Source organism: Drosophila elegans, unplaced genomic scaffold (genome assembly GCF_018152505.1).
Source record: "Drosophila elegans isolate 14027-0461.03 unplaced genomic scaffold, ASM1815250v1 contig_476, whole genome shotgun sequence".
Lineage (NCBI taxonomy): Eukaryota > Metazoa > Arthropoda > Insecta > Diptera > Drosophilidae > Drosophila > Drosophila elegans.
In genome coordinates, this window is record NW_024545863.1 from 6,489,830 (window position 1) to 6,505,403 (window position 15,574).

The 15,574-nt window shown below is 38.8% G+C and overlaps 1 protein-coding gene across 4 annotated transcripts in view; it reads right to left on the reverse strand.

The window, feature by feature from the left end:
• Nucleotides 1-10,818, reverse strand: part of LOC108140540 (trophoblast glycoprotein) — a 43,555-nt gene extending 32,737 nt beyond the window's left edge. For 2 of the 4 annotated variants that reach the window (XM_017263370.1, XM_017263368.1), the window contains exons 1-2: nt 10,235-10,818; nt 68-98 (exon numbers count right to left, since the gene is read on the reverse strand). The gene's annotated coding sequence lies outside the window, so the exon portion shown is untranslated. The remainder of the gene's footprint in view (nt 1-67; nt 99-10,234) is intronic. The other 2 variants (XM_041709520.1, XM_017263369.1) reach the window with 1 other exon arrangement.
• Between the last annotated feature and the right edge of the window lie 4,756 nt (nt 10,819-15,574).

Genomic DNA, 15,574 nt, shown 5'->3' on the forward strand with positions numbered 1-15,574 from the left:
ACATACCGTTAATCGGAAAATAGTAACCAAAATAGTAAATATGCCAAATATTATGTATTTTGCTTACCTTTTATGATGTGTAGATCGTGTCACAGGAGCTAAAAGTAGAAATAAACTGATATGTAAATTGAAATGGTTTAATTTGTTATATTTCCACAATTTTTATTGCTTTTATTGCTAGAAATTTGTGCTTTAATTATATTTAAATGAATAACAGTTTAATAATTTATTTATTTATGATTGTTTTTTTTTGTTTTCACTTTTTCAGGTTCTCGCTTTTCATCGAAAAAGCGCCAACTACATGAAAAACGCATAAGCCCAGATCTCCATTCTCAGTTTCTGCCTTTAGTCAGCATCCCGCTCGAGCAGCTCTTACCTCGTTGTTGTTATTGTTGTTTCTGCTGGCCATTTTGCTGTATTTGGCCAGAGGAAGCGGGTGGGCAACAAAGAGCGAACGAGACAGGCAATGCGGGACAGCGGCAACGACACCAATATGCATTTATACGAGGCATCGGCTGCAGAAGCGAAAACATCAGCGAAACAGAAACACAGCAAAAATACAACAGAAAGCGAAACAAAAACAGTAAGAGATCTCGAAAAAAGACCAAAACACAATGCGAATGTTTGGTTTGCTGGGTTTCGAGAAGCGGGCACAATGCTAGGGGTATCTCCGGGGTTCTATAAGCTGCGTTTTATAACTCATATGAGCTTGTTATGTGCCATGTTATCGTCTTGGCGTTGTACGCATCTGTCTTGATGCTCAACTCGTTTTATGTTTCCTATTTTGGTTTTTTAATATGGATGAACCGCCAGGGTATTAATAAGGGTATTCGAGATTGCTTGTAGTGGAACATAGTTACAAACTGATAATTCGTATTGCCACAGTCGAGCTATATAACAATTACATTTTTGAAGACTATTAAATTTAATCAGTCTCAGAAACCTTGTTGATTCAATAATCACTACATTTACTTCTTTTCTGCTCTTCCTGATAAACGGTTCAATGAAATCCAACGATCGATTTATCACCTCTTTTGATCAACAGGGCAATGTCCAATCCATCTTTGGTTCAGGTCCGCCTCCTTTTCGATGAGTGGGCGGTGGAGAGGTGCAGCAGAACGGGAGCGGAGCAGACAGGGAAAAATGCTGTTGAACAAGTTTTGGCATTTTTTTATCTCTCTTTTTTTTCTGTAAGCTTGCTGTTTGTCGAGTGCGTGCCTTATGCCTGGCATGGGAATGAGAATTGGTTTTAACGTATTTTCTCCTTTTCTTTTGCCACTTTTTTCCACTTTTTTGCGCAGTTCTGTCTGGGAGTAAACAAAATGCGGAGGCACTTAATAAGCAAAGTGTTTGCCCTGCATCCGCAACAGAAACTCGTTTATTTAACACTCCTGACAACTTGTACTGCCTTATCGATATTACTAAATTAAAACTCCGTGAACCCTGGCTTCATACATTGTAGGTAAGCGGATGCGAAACTTGTCATCAGCATAAGATGGTGGCCAAAGTTTTCCGCCCGAATTCAATTTCAGATGCGACAGCCACGGCAAACAAATTGAAGCTGCCCCAAAGCGACGGAAAAGTCGAACTTAAATCTGGAGGGGAAGAGTGAACATTTCTCGGTCGTCTCGCTTCAGAGATTGCCGACTTGCCGGGAAAAGTTTTATGGAACAGCGCTGCCCTTCGTCCTTGTGCTTCGTAAATTACGTTACGTATACGCAACGTTGGCAAACACATAAAATATTCACATTATGAATATAGAAAGAAGTAAACGCAGTAAATTAGGCGAAAAATTCAATAATTTAGCCAACCAAATGGGGACAGCAAACACGGAGGGGAGTGTAAACGATCCGAGTGGTAAACATTCTGAAGGATGCCGATAGCATAAACAATTTCGGTTGTAATGGGCTTTGAAATGAGAAAAATTAAAAACTTTATAAGTTAATTTTCCTAGGAAAAATCTATGTTTTGCACCTTTTAAATTCCAACTAGAAATTAATAGTCTCTTAAACTTCTTAACCATCAATTTCCTTCGGTTAACCGCTTAATCTTTATCACAACATAATTGAAGATACAAAATTTAGAAGGGAAGTACCCACTAAGTTGCCACAACTTTAGGCCTTCTGCCAGTCTTAATTGGCCAGGATAGCATAAAAGCGGCAAGCAGGCAACACCTAAAACTAAATTACACAATTAATAAGCGCAACCAACAAGCCAGAACACCAGGAAAGCAAAACAAACAACCAAAGCAGAAAATAGCCGCAACATTTAAGGCAAAAATCTGCACTTAAGGAGAGGGCCAAAAAAGGGAAAAAGGTTGGGGTATACAGGGTCCAGAGAAGTGAACGCGTGGGAAAGTAGCCACATCCCGCTTCTCCTGCCCAATCCTGACTACTATCCGAAAAGCGACTCAAAAATTAATCAGGCGAACATAATGCAGCGGGCCAGATGAGGCAAAGGAATGCGATAAAAACGAAATGCGAATCTTCAATGTGTTGCCGGGCATATATAGATAATGAAATACGAGGTTCCTGCCAGACCAAAACCAACCGCAGCCGAACAAACCACAACGCTCCTCAGCCCCGGAATAAAGTTTCTCCCCCTCCATCCAAACCTCCCTTGCCCATAATTTCGTCCTGGCCCGAGGGCAGACAGGCCAAAATAATGGAGCCAATGGCCATGGAACAGAACAACAGCAACTACAGTAAAAGCAACCAAAAATGGATAACAAAACAAAAAGAAAACATAAACAAAATTCCTTGCGAATTCTCAATACCCTGAAGGTATGACAGGCAAACCCGAAAGTTGAAGGCAACTGGTGATACACTTACCCTTGAATGTTCTTTTACAATCGGTAATGTAGTTGAGAAGCTTTTACTAGTTCTTCAGAATACCTTTTTGGTGTTTACTAAACATTAAGGTTCATTGCGATATATATGTAAACGCCACAATAATGTTTTTCAAATGACTGTGACTTCTTAATGATTTTACTTATATATTCTTATTTAATTAAACACTTTTTGAAATTTAAGTGGGTTTTAAATGGTGGTAATGCTTTGTTTCCTTTATTAAATTAGTTTACAATTATTATGATACTTTTTCAAATGCATTAGCTTCCAAAGTCTTTTCTTCAGTTGTCAATATTTTGGATTCTTAGCATTAACTGAAGAAGCTCAAGTCCTTGTAGAAAAGATTCATTCAAATAGTTCAAGTACTGCTTGGCGTTAGAGTAGGGGCAAACAAATAAAGTAACCAAAAGACCACGAAGACAAGGACGACAAGGAAAAAGCTCATAACCGAGGTCCTGGTGCTTGGCATTTTTGGGCAGCAGCTGCCAGACAATGCCACGCCCCCGCCTAAGCACATATGTGGTGGTGGGTGGCAAAACGCAAGCCTGGAAAATGTACATTTGGGGGAAAATCAGGGCGCCCAAGTGCAATGGCTGCCCTGGGGGCGAGAAGAAGGAACAAGATATGGCCGTAGATGAGTACCCGACTTTCATATCTGGGCGGGGAGTTTTTCTTCCTGAGTTTCCCAGCTCCATGCGCTGAGAATTGCAAACATTTTCCCCAAGTCATCTCAAAAGTGGAAAATGGGCAAAAAATAAAATAATAAAACGGAAATACTTCGCTCTTCAGCCAATACTCATTAGATTTGTGCAAATACTTTGCTGGCACCACGTTGTGCCCCCCTCTATTTACTAATGATGGCTTCCCACTCCAAGTTCTAAAAGTAATTCCACTGCTTACGCAATTTTTCATTTCGCGCTCGCTGCGCAAATAAATCAGAAAATTCCCAATTTTTTTAACGACCCACCAACATTTTACCATTGACTTTTGGCTTGTTTTCCTTCCTCCTTTGGGGAGGTTTGTGCTCTGGAAGTGAGCTGCAATGTTAAGGCAAATAAATCGTTGAAGTTTTCGGTTTCTATTTCAATCGAATGTGATCGAAGCCGAGCTCTTCACATTTCAAATATGTTTGCCATTACCCGACCTCTTTAAGAGGAACTGAAAAAGGACTTTGACTAATAAGTTGCTCTTTGCAAGCCAAAAGTCAAGGCGTTAAATTCGACAAGCAACGTTAAAGCCAAGAGGCATTGAACAAGCTAGCAGAAATCATAAAACATTCATTGGCAGGCTGCAATTTACTGTCACACATTTGTGAGAAAATACGTTATAAGTAATTTACAACCCTTGACAGCTTATTGTTTTTTACCATAGGTACACTAAAAGAAAAAAATGTGTTTTCTTTATTTTAGAAATATTTTGCAAACAAAAATATTTTCTAAATTTAAAAGAAATTTTCTAAAAAAGAATTTTAAAAAAATTTCTAAAACATACAAACTTTCATTTGAAATATAAACCCTTGGTGCTTCGTGTACGGGGAAGTGTTGTATCTGTATCTGATTAGAATTGTTTGTAGGTAACGGCGTGTAGCATCTACTTGGAGATATGTTCTCAATTGTCCTAGAACACAAAACAATTACAATTTCCTATGCCAGCACAATTCTATGCTCGACATTCTTCTCCCGGCTCAGTGAATAATCCTGTTAACATGGGGATACATCCCCTTCTCCCGTACTTGGAATTCAATAATTTCCATTTGTTTGCTACATAGATGCCTGTTTGGAATAGTCCCCTCAATTAGCTACCTCCAACCCTTAGAGTTGCGCAAAATGTGCTCACATTTGGCCACAAATTAAACTAAACCCACTTAAGGCCCAAACCTTGTTTGCTTCTCTTCGCCTTCGGCAATGCAAACTCAGTGGATAATAAAGGTTTTGGGGTGGTTGGGGTATGGAAATATGGGGTAGGGTTAAGGTGGAGTTGCACACCATGTGGAATGGCAGCCAAATGCGCATGAATTCAAGGACCGGGCTTTGTATTTGCTACTCGCAATCAATTGCCACAATTTGTGTTGATATACGGGTACGTTGTGCTCTCTACTTGGCACTCCCACATTCCACCCGCTTTCCACCTGCCTTCCCCATTAAACCAAAGATTTTCCGCATAAAATTGTGAATAAAAAATCAAACTATTTTAAAACTTCGATCCAAGTGGATTTTCATCACTATAAAATGCTTTTCCGACCTGTCGTGATTCCCGTCCATCAATACTTCAGTAACTTTTTTCGTTACTGGCCTTGCTGTATTTATTTTTAAGCTCAAATCGAATTGCAATTAAAGGCAGCTGACATGGGAATATTTACAATCCATTCGCAGCGTGCCCGACTTCTGGAGCGGGGCCAAAAGTTCAGTTAACGAAAATAGTTTGAAGGCTGCTCAAACAGGAGAAGAAAACTAAAAATATCTGAGGTAGTGCAACCACGTTCATGTTGAACTTAAATGAATAATGAACATTGGATATTTTCCTATTCTGAGTGGTAAAATCGATTTTAAGACAACTCGCAGGAGGTTATATAAAGTTCGATTTTGAAACATTGTGGCAAGCTTTTTTTTAAATTATATTAAAGTTGAACCAGCCTTTTTAAAAGTTTATAAGTGATATGTGCATTTAATCTGATTTATTCCAAAGGTTGTTGTTGTTAAAGTATGTCATTTTATTTCAAATAATTTGCTAGTATTCCCTGGCTTGAACTTAATAAAATCTCAGTTTCTCATAAACATTTTTTTGTAATTAATTAAGCAACTCACCTCCCTTCCCCCGAGAGTACCACTCAAACGTGGCCGCAGTAAATAGCTTTACGAATTGCAACAATTTATGCCTAATTATATTTAAATTTGACAGGCCATTGGCTTTGCCTTTGATGCCGAATAGGACGCCATTGACCCTAACCCTCGTCCCTCAGCCGCTCCCCCGCGAAAAGTCAAGATGTCGGCTACGCCCATCTTCCAAATGAAAACGCAGCCCAGCCCCCAACAACGACAGACAGAAATCGGAAAGTGGCGGCAGCAGCTGATAGCTGTAATCCGACGAGCTTAGACCACCCCAAACCACCTCAGAGAAACCCTACTTGGCGTTTTTTCCAGACCCCGACGGAAGGAGAATGGCCCGGCAGTAATTCACACAATAAGCCGCAGACAGGCAGCCAAGGGAAAAAACAACAAATTTAATGATGCGATCGGGGGCATAAACAGACGAGATACCCATTAAATAATTATAAAATGGGGGAAATTATGAAAGTGGTATAAAAATAACTTTTTTCAAATTACATTCTTCTTTATATACTTTATACTAATACAAATAAATTATTTTATTATTCTGGGACCAACCAATTTTGGGAAAGCCGTTTTAATAAACTGATAAGGTTTTGACTTATTCTTTAACCCATCCCATTTAAAGATATTAAATTCTTGTTAAACCAAAAAGCCGATGATACCCTTGAAAAATGCAGGCATAAATACATGATGTGGAAAGCAGAACGGGCAGAAATGAGAAAAGAAAATTTCCAGAAGCTGGCAGCTTGTGGCACGTTCCACCCGCACAAGCTGACGCACACACCTGGTCATGGCTAAAGAGGGGGTGGCAGACTTGTGGCATGCCTCAAAGGCAAATGTGGCTCAGACAAAAACGCCAAGAGAGACATTTCGGCATGCCAAAGCATAGAATGTAAGAAATGTAAAATAAAAAAGTACCCACTGGAACTTTGCTAGCTCACCTCTTTAACACGTAAGCGACAATTGCGTCCTGCAGTTGCATTTGCAGATACAGATATATCAGCAACAGCGGCAAGGAAAATGGAGAGAAAAATCAACCCATGAGTCATAAATTCACCTCGACGCCTCCACTTTTTTTCGTTTATTTTTGCAGACACAGAAGGGGGTAAATGCAGCCAGCCAGACGGGGAAGAGATAATTTTAATGTATGCGGCGTGGCTTACACAATGTATCTGAGGGATACAAAACAATTAAAGGCAGCCGGCAATCGCTTTAATTGTGATTTTATGCAAATATTCGCCAAGCCCAAGATTCCGATAGGTTGTCTGTGTCGATTGAATTAAATTTTCGACCCGAGCTTAACTCGCTTTATGGAATATTTATTCGGCTTGCAGAGCGCCTACTTTTCTGACTCATCCTCGCCTCGGAGTTTTTGAATATTGTATATTTTTGCTGCAAATATTTTCCCTATGAATCAGTTGAACAGGGGAGCGGTGCTCAAGCTGTATATTGTGCTGCCTGACTCGTTTCAGCTCTCTACATTTGCCGCACTTGCAATTTACTTGAAATTGTCTTCGAAGGAACATAACAATAGCAGCTGCGTAACTACCCCCATTTCTAAACTTTTACTTGCTATAGTTGCAGTTTGCAGATTGCAGTTTGTGATCAAGTTGTAGCACGCTTAGAACTTGGAAGACTTTGATTGGCAGGAAACTGAGAAAATTTTTCAAGCGTTTTCCTTTTTATGAGTGAACCAAATTATTTTTAATTTCAATAATCATAATTATTATTTTTCAGAAGATTGCAAAGATATGAGTTTTTTCTCACTTGTCTATTTTCGTATAGAAAGGTATGAATAAAAAAAGTTATAAAACCAGTTTTTAAAATTAATTTAAAATTTTGATAAAAGTTGGTTTGTTCTAAGTCAGCATATTTTAATTAATTTTCATTTAGCCTACAAATTGGTTTTCCCTTAAAATAGAAAAATTTTGGCAATTTAATTAAAGCTCTCGGATATTTCTGGTTTCCACTCTGAGGCAATCAGAGCACCCACCTGACCATAGTTGTATATCCGCAATTGGCCAGCCTCAGGCATGACCATGCCACAAGCGAAGCAAATATCTCAAACAAAGGGAACTATTTATGTATTTTTGTGTCAACCACAGAAAGTAAAACTCTTTCCCTTTTTCATGTTCCTTATCTTGCTATTTTGGTAAAGTCAAAAGTAGAAAGTTATCCTCTGATAAATGTATATTTATTTCTTTGCCATTTTTGTGAATATTTGCTTTGCTCAACATGTGTCCGGAATGCAAAATAATTAAAGAAAATATTCTTTGTTTTTATTTCATTGGCTTTGCGACTTACACTGGTTTGATCATGAACATTTTCCCCCGCAATGAATTTCCATTCAATTTGCTTAGAGGGGAAAAGGATATGATCTTCCTTGGTTGCCAGGGTAATAAAACATAACAAGTTGTCACAAGTGTGACACTGATTGAAATTATAAACTGTCACCAGATGCGTTGATACAAACATGCGAGTGGATGTCGTCCCATGTATATTATTTGAGATTTTTGCATACAAATTATGCCAAAGTCTGTCTCCTGACGACAACTCCAGCAAATGTATTCCAAATATTTGCCCGGTGAAAGTGTTGGCGATGCGGGGACGAAAGCGGGGCGATATAGGACGAACGTGGGGGGAATTTCGGGTCCGGACAAAGTTTAAGCCTGCTACTGTGCGATAGAAAAAATATTGTTGCGTATTAAGTCTGGCTAGCAGCGGTAGTTGGTAGTTTTAGTCCCAGTTCTAGTGACAGATGCACTGGAGTCCATGCGGACTCCATATTTACCCCTATCTCCCTTTTTCCGACAGTACAAACTTTTAATTTGTGCGTAGCCAGCGAAAGTATATGAAAAATGGCATGAAAACAAAAGTTGCACATAAAAGGGGTAAGAAGAAGGGACATCAGCCAGTAATTGAGGCAAACTGTGAAATACGAGTACATGAAGACTCTGCAAAAGCAGGCCAAACAAATTATAAAGGCGAGAACGACGGGGGAATATTGGGGTAGATCAGGGTACAGGGATTGTAAGATAATTATGTAATTGCGTAAAAGGGTAAAATATTTCTCCGATGAAGCTAAAGTATATAATGTCCTCGCAGTGATGATAAAATTGCATTTCCAAAGCAGTTATAGCACTTTTTATTCCATAAATCTGTTGGTCGACTACAACGGGTAAAGACTTCCAAAGCTCTAAAATATATATACTCTTTGAAATTTTTTAATGAAACTTGTTTGCAGGCTCAATTATTGGTTAAATCAAACTTATATACTTAATCCACTTGGAGGTCTTGCGGGCTTAGTAAATTCGAATTAACATTAATCAATCGATTTTTCCGTTCGTTAATTTATTAGTATAGGGAACAGGAGCAAATTCTAGGAAACAAAAGCCAAAATGTTCTACATTAAAAAATAAAGGAGTTCTGAAGAAGGGAAAAAGAGAGTATGTATGGAGACGACTAAGTAAACAAGCAAGTAAACTAAATTTCAATTAGTGAGTACCGCCCATAAAAAATAAAATACTACAAAAAATTCGGTGGAGGCGGACGAAGCGCTACCAAAAAAAAAAAGAACTCTACTATATTGCCCCAAAGTTGGCTTCGGCTTAAAGTTGACAATTAAAAAGTTTTTCAAAGCTTTTTGTGTTTTGTCGTTGTTTCTTTTGTTGTTGTTCTGCCTTTGCTATCAGTTGTTGATGCTTCTTCTTGTCTAAATTAGTTTATTTTATACCCTAACAGGGGTACACTCACAATTTGGTCTAAAAAGCAGGTCATATAGCTCTTAAATACCTATTTTACGATTTTTCTTTGATATAATTTTATGAAATAAATAAATTTTTTGTTGTGTTTAAATGTGTGTCGTGAATTTATTATTATTTTTTTTTTTTCAATAAATGAAAAGGTTCTCATTTGGTTTCTTAAATTTGAAGTACTTTAATTGAGCGATGGTAAAGATTCCAAAACTGTGTTTCTAAAGAATTATCTTCCAAGAGTCTGGTAAATATGACAATTATATCTGTTTAAAACAAAATTGGTAAAACTAAAACACTAATTTATAAATAGTTGAAATTTTGTAAAATTGATATCTAATGACGTAATATAAACGGGTTTTAGAGTTCAGATGACTGCATACAGCACATATAAACATAAAGTTAAGACTGCAAGTGTGTAAAAACTTCGTCGTTATCTTTTTTTTTTTTTTGTTAAGAAATATAGACAAAGTTTGTCAAAAGCAAAACTGGGCAAATTAGTTTAGTTTTCTGGTAATTTTTTTGTTGCTTTGAAATGATTTACATGTTCTGGGTTCTAGAATCAAATTGGAGTTGTCTCCGGTTCTGGTTGGCAAAATGAAGAATGCCTCAACAAGTTGTTGGATTTTTTTTGGTTGTTGGGGGAGATTGGTGTGTTGTTCGGATTCTCGGATCGAATTAAAGTAACTTTTCACATGCGACACAAGCCAGTTTGCGACGGCAACGTCGACGGCGGCAGAGAAAGCCGCGACATGTGGGCGGCAAGACACACACAGATACACACGCACACCAGTGCAGAACTCACCTCGGCCGAAACGCTGCGACTGCGCTGCTTCTGCTACCGCTGCGGCGGCTTGAAACTGGTTTTTTTATATGCTATATATGTATATATATATATAGTATTTCTGGCTTAGCTTCTCTTCTTGTCGATATGTTCGCGTATATGTGTTGCTTTGGTATTTCTCCTCTTTTTTTTCCAATATATATGCTTTTTTATGGCGTTGCGAAACAGTAGGCTTTTGCTGAAGCGTTGTTGTTGTTTTCGGCCTGTGGGTTCTGTTGGCCCATATGAGACAAGCATTCAATTAAGCTCCACAATTGGCCAGCAAACAAAAGAAATCACACAAATAAACACTGCTTCACTGTTTCACCCATACGAGCACAGATAACCTGTGCGCTTCACTTGTCGCGCGCGCTTTTCTTCAGCTTTTCCTCGAGTGTGGGTGTAGGCAGACGGGCGGGGGGTGGTCGGCGGCGACGGGACGGTGGGCGGGGCTAACGGAACGCCAAGCGGCTAGCTTTTGGGTTCGAAGTTCGTAGCTCGAAGTAGCGATTCTCCAACGATTTCCCCAGACGACAAAAGCGCGCACACATCCGCCCAGCACAAAGTTTATAAACAAACTGAAACTGAAGCCGAGCATCGACGCCGAGCGCCAATGCCAGCGGCGCCGCGGCAGAGGGGCGGCAGTGGGGCAGCGGCGGCGGCAGAGCGGCCCCACAATGGCAGCCGGCTTCAAGCAGGTTCGACGGGAGCCCCCAACTCAAACATGTTCGAAGGTGCGATGGGGGAGGTGGCGCTTTCCTTTGAATGCATACGATTGATATTAAAAAAATTTAAATCAAATATTAAATCAGGATTTATTTGTTTTTTGTTTTTATATGGTACAGTTACTAATTCATGAAGCACTATTTATGAGGTTCATATAAATATTGAGATATACATATTCCATAATTAATGTTGCAATTGACTGCAATGGATTATCAATAACTGGTTGTAGATTTAAATTAAATCGGTCGTTATTTTAAGGTAATGCTTCTAATCACTAATTGTTTAGATATTACAAAAATGACTAAGTCAGAGAAAAATATTTGAGTCCTTTATATTGAATTTCTTTAAAAAATTGTTTTGTGCAGCTATTAATATAAGCATGAATAGATAGTCCACTGTATTATACCTACAAATCCTTAAAATATAACTACTTTTATTTAAAGAACACAGTGCTGACTTAATGATTTAATGAAAATTAAAAACAAGTTAAATTTAAAGAACTCATTCTGTATTTCGAATAACTAAATCACCCCTCGTTTTGGCTTGAGTCAACCAACCTGTTTGAGTTCGAAGTGTTGCGTTTAAAGTAGGTTCCACAACTCTTGGAACCACAGACCCATAATGCAAAATACAAGTTTCAATATAAAGGTAACGAGGGTTGAAGAACGGCTGTGATCGAACATATTTGATTTTACAAAAAAAAAACAACTTCTGAATTATATACCAGAAGCTTTCCCTTTTTTCTTTTATACCACTTACATTTCATTTTCATTTCTCTTCGTCGCTTGATTGTTTGTTGATGTCATGTCATGAAGCTTTTTTTATTTTTTTGCTGCTGCTGACGTTGCTTCTGTCACCGATGTTGTTGTTGCTGTCGTCGTCGCTAAGTCAATTTTAAGGTTTATTTGAATTTCATTTTTCCTACTTTTTCTTTTACGTATTTTCGCTTTTTACTTTGTCTTCGCTCGTTGCTGCCGATATTTTGTAGTGTTTTATGTTAATTTTTAAGGCGCTGTTGCGCCCATGTTTGCCCCGTGTCCCTCTTTTCAGCTCCCTCTATCCATCCCGCTCGCTAACATAGTTGCTAATGAGGTTGGCTTTATGCCCGACCATACTTATTGGTTTTCCAAGTTTTTTCCCGATCTGCCTCCGCATCCTTTATGCTACTTGCCTGTTGCTGTGCTTTTGTTTGCTGCAAACTAATAACAAATTAATTTTGATTTGAATAATTCATGCTCGGCTTAACACTCACAATTGGTAGTGCACCAACACACACGCCTGAACAGAAATAAATTAGCATTTTGGGCTGGGATAAACACATTTAACACGAAATCTGCAATTACCTCACATGGAAATCCGCTTTGGTTTGAAATCGAATTTGAATCAAATTCACATATCTTATTGCCCCATTGACCGTAAAAAATACAGAGGAAACTTTCTAAATTTGTATTCTTACTTGGAGTTCCTGTAAGTAAAACATATTTGATTATAAAAGTTCACTCGTAAGCTATCCCAATTTTTATTTAAACAGAGTTTTAGATTTCATAGTAGAGACTTTTCATATGTTTTAATTGGATACCAGAAACTCATCATAAAATGATTCTTATATCTATACAAAATACAGCATTTTCCCTAAAGTTACTGACTGCTTACTAGGTAAGTAAGAGATTGATATCCTTGCAAGTAATTGAGCCTTTAAAAAATATTAGTTTTACTTATGGCCCTATATTCTATGCTTAATTCAACCGGTTCTTGTTATTAATGTCCGTCCGTACTCTAAATCAATGATCTGATATCTGACTTAATTCGGATTAAAGCAAGTCTGCTTCCCGTTCTTACTTTTTTCCTTAAGCAGGCAATCAGCAATAACAACAGGAAGTTGAGAGGGGGCAAGGTGAAAGAAGAAAGTCTGAGACCCCCGATTCGCTCCTTTCAAACCTCCATCCTTTCAGTACGGTTAATGATGATGCCACACACGTGTTTCTGCCTCTGTGTTTGTGCGATTACGTTGCTGTGTGTGACGAGGATGCAGCTAAGCTCCAGTAGGATGCACTCATGCAGCTTGATTGGCCCCCATGCTTAACCGCCCAGCCTCCCTCTTTCACCACCCCCTTGACTTCCTTGCTCCCCGCCCCGCCCCCGCACCAGCCCACTCAACGACAGTCAAAGCTAAGGAAGATAAACAGGTGGGACATAAACTGAGTGAGCGGTAGAAAATAACATCCTGTGCTTTATATTTCACTTTTTTTTGCCTTGCTAAATAAATGGGTTAGTGTTACCAAGGACACCTGAGATACAGGGAAAATGCAGAAGAAAAATGCAAAATTGGGCTGGTAGGCATAGCAACTGATGTAGTGGGAATATTGGGAAGGGAAAATTGATTGCATACAGCTGAAAATAAAATAATTAAGAAGCCATAACAGATGAAGGGTTTTATGAAAGAAAAGTAATTGAAAAAAAAACTTAAGTAACAGAAGTGAAATCAAAACGAATTTAAAAACGAAGCTCAAGAAAGTAAGCAGTAATTAAGGTCTCAAGCCATAAATGTTATAGTTTTGTCAGTAATTTAGGGTTTTCCTTACTTTTCTTATTATTCTCCGAAAACAAACAATGCCATTTATATTGAAATCCTTTTAAGCACCCTCTATTTGAATCTTGTCAAATGGTTTGGACAATCCACATATGAAATGGCTTGATTCGCTGTTGTTGCCCCTAGCAATCCATTTAAATTAGCTATCATTATTTACGAACGTTGCCCGCGACTTCTTCTAAGCCCTCTGTTCACGCTGTTGTCGCACATTTGTGGGCTAATTAGTTGGGCCGCAGTTTGCAGCCAAGTCTGGCAATATCATAGTGCCGGCTAACTGATAAAGCCCTGCCTCTGCCCACAAAATGCCATCATCATCATCGATGGCGCCGCAACTGTCAGTGCAGTTTGGGCCATGATTTATGCCTGGATTTACCGGGGGGAAAGTCAAAATAAACATTTCGGCCCAAACTGAACTGAACCGAAAACCAGACAAAGCCAAACAAAACTATTGCTAATGAGGTCCGCAATGCGCGAGGCAAATAAATTCGGGAGGGAGCTTGACCCCTAACTTCCAAACTCACATTTACGCATTCATCGCTCGGCGAAATTTCACCCCTTTTTCCCAAAAAAAAGGCTTCTCCGCTAATGACCAAAAGCGGATTTCGCATTGCAGGCAATTATTATTTCTTGTTCTTCCTTTTTTGTTTTAAGCATAAATTAAACTAAGCCGCTCAAGTGGTGACCCCACAAAGCACCCACCAACCCCTATTACCCTTTCCCCAAAACAGAAAAAAAGACTCCTCCCAAAAGTAAGTAAAACCCGGTGAAGTGTTTCAGTTTCGTACATTTCTTGATTCACGGCTAATGCGAGGATATCAAATTTAATTTTGCGTAATTAATGTCGCCCAAACTTTCATTCGCAACCCTTCCTCCTCGGGACAGACTTGACCGAGGTCCAAAACATGACCATAAGAAAATTCATTAATATGATTTAGGCCCACAGAATAAACAACAACAAACACGTGAGGCCTAAAAACGTCCAAAACAAACCGAAAAACAAGGCAAAAAACGAAAATGATTTTGTATTTATGTTTTCGGGTGCCTCATCGTGCATGACTGAGCAAGGAATACAAGAGTTTACGGGAACAAAACCCTTTTGTAAAAACACGCAAACTGAAGGAAGAATGTCTGACGTGCAAAAAGAAGGATATTGTGAAAGTGGAGAGCAGAAATCTGAAAAACATTGTCACCTACAAGTCGTTAAGGTCTCTAGATTTTAAAACTTCGTATGCCAAAACACTCTTTGCTAATATTTTAAAACATAAATTAGGACTAAGATTGTAAATTTCAGCAGTTAGTAAATAAATTATTATACTTTGCGTATAGGAAGGATATATTTCCAATTATAACTATGATTCTTACTTGTTGCAATTAGTTTTTCAGCTTGTTGGCTCCCATTCAAACATTTCTTACTCCAACGCAAAGTTACATATTTATGTAAGCAGGAGCACTTGGCCCCCAGGTAAAATTGAATATGGTTGCAATATACTTTGTATAAAGTATTTTTTTTTTTTTTTAATATTTTTGAATATGAAATTCAACTAATTAATAATTGCTGTAGGATGCATGTTAGCATAACAGGGAGCTATAGTATTTATAAAACTCTACCCCTTTGATACCTGGTTAAGCTTCAGGGAACTTGGTTATCCAGCCACCTGGTGAAGTTATGGTAAAGTATAAAAAAAGGTTTTAATCAGCACGTGGCATGCATGCTGCGTGCGTCCATGTGGGTGTGCCGATGGCTTGTTGTTTTGGCGCTTGGCTATCTATCCGCTCGATAGCGAATATTGCCTGCTCCGGGCAGACTCAGTCGCGCTTTTCTCATTTTTCCGACTGCCTGGCAGCCTTGTTTATTTGCATTGGCTGCGGCGATGGATTTATGAGCGAAGCCATTGAACTTGCGGCTAGCTATCGCTCAGTTTACCTTCATGGGGCACCTATACCAGGCTATCACTCCTCCGTGCCTCCTTAGATGAGTGTGGTTCCCAAACAAATATGCCAAAGGC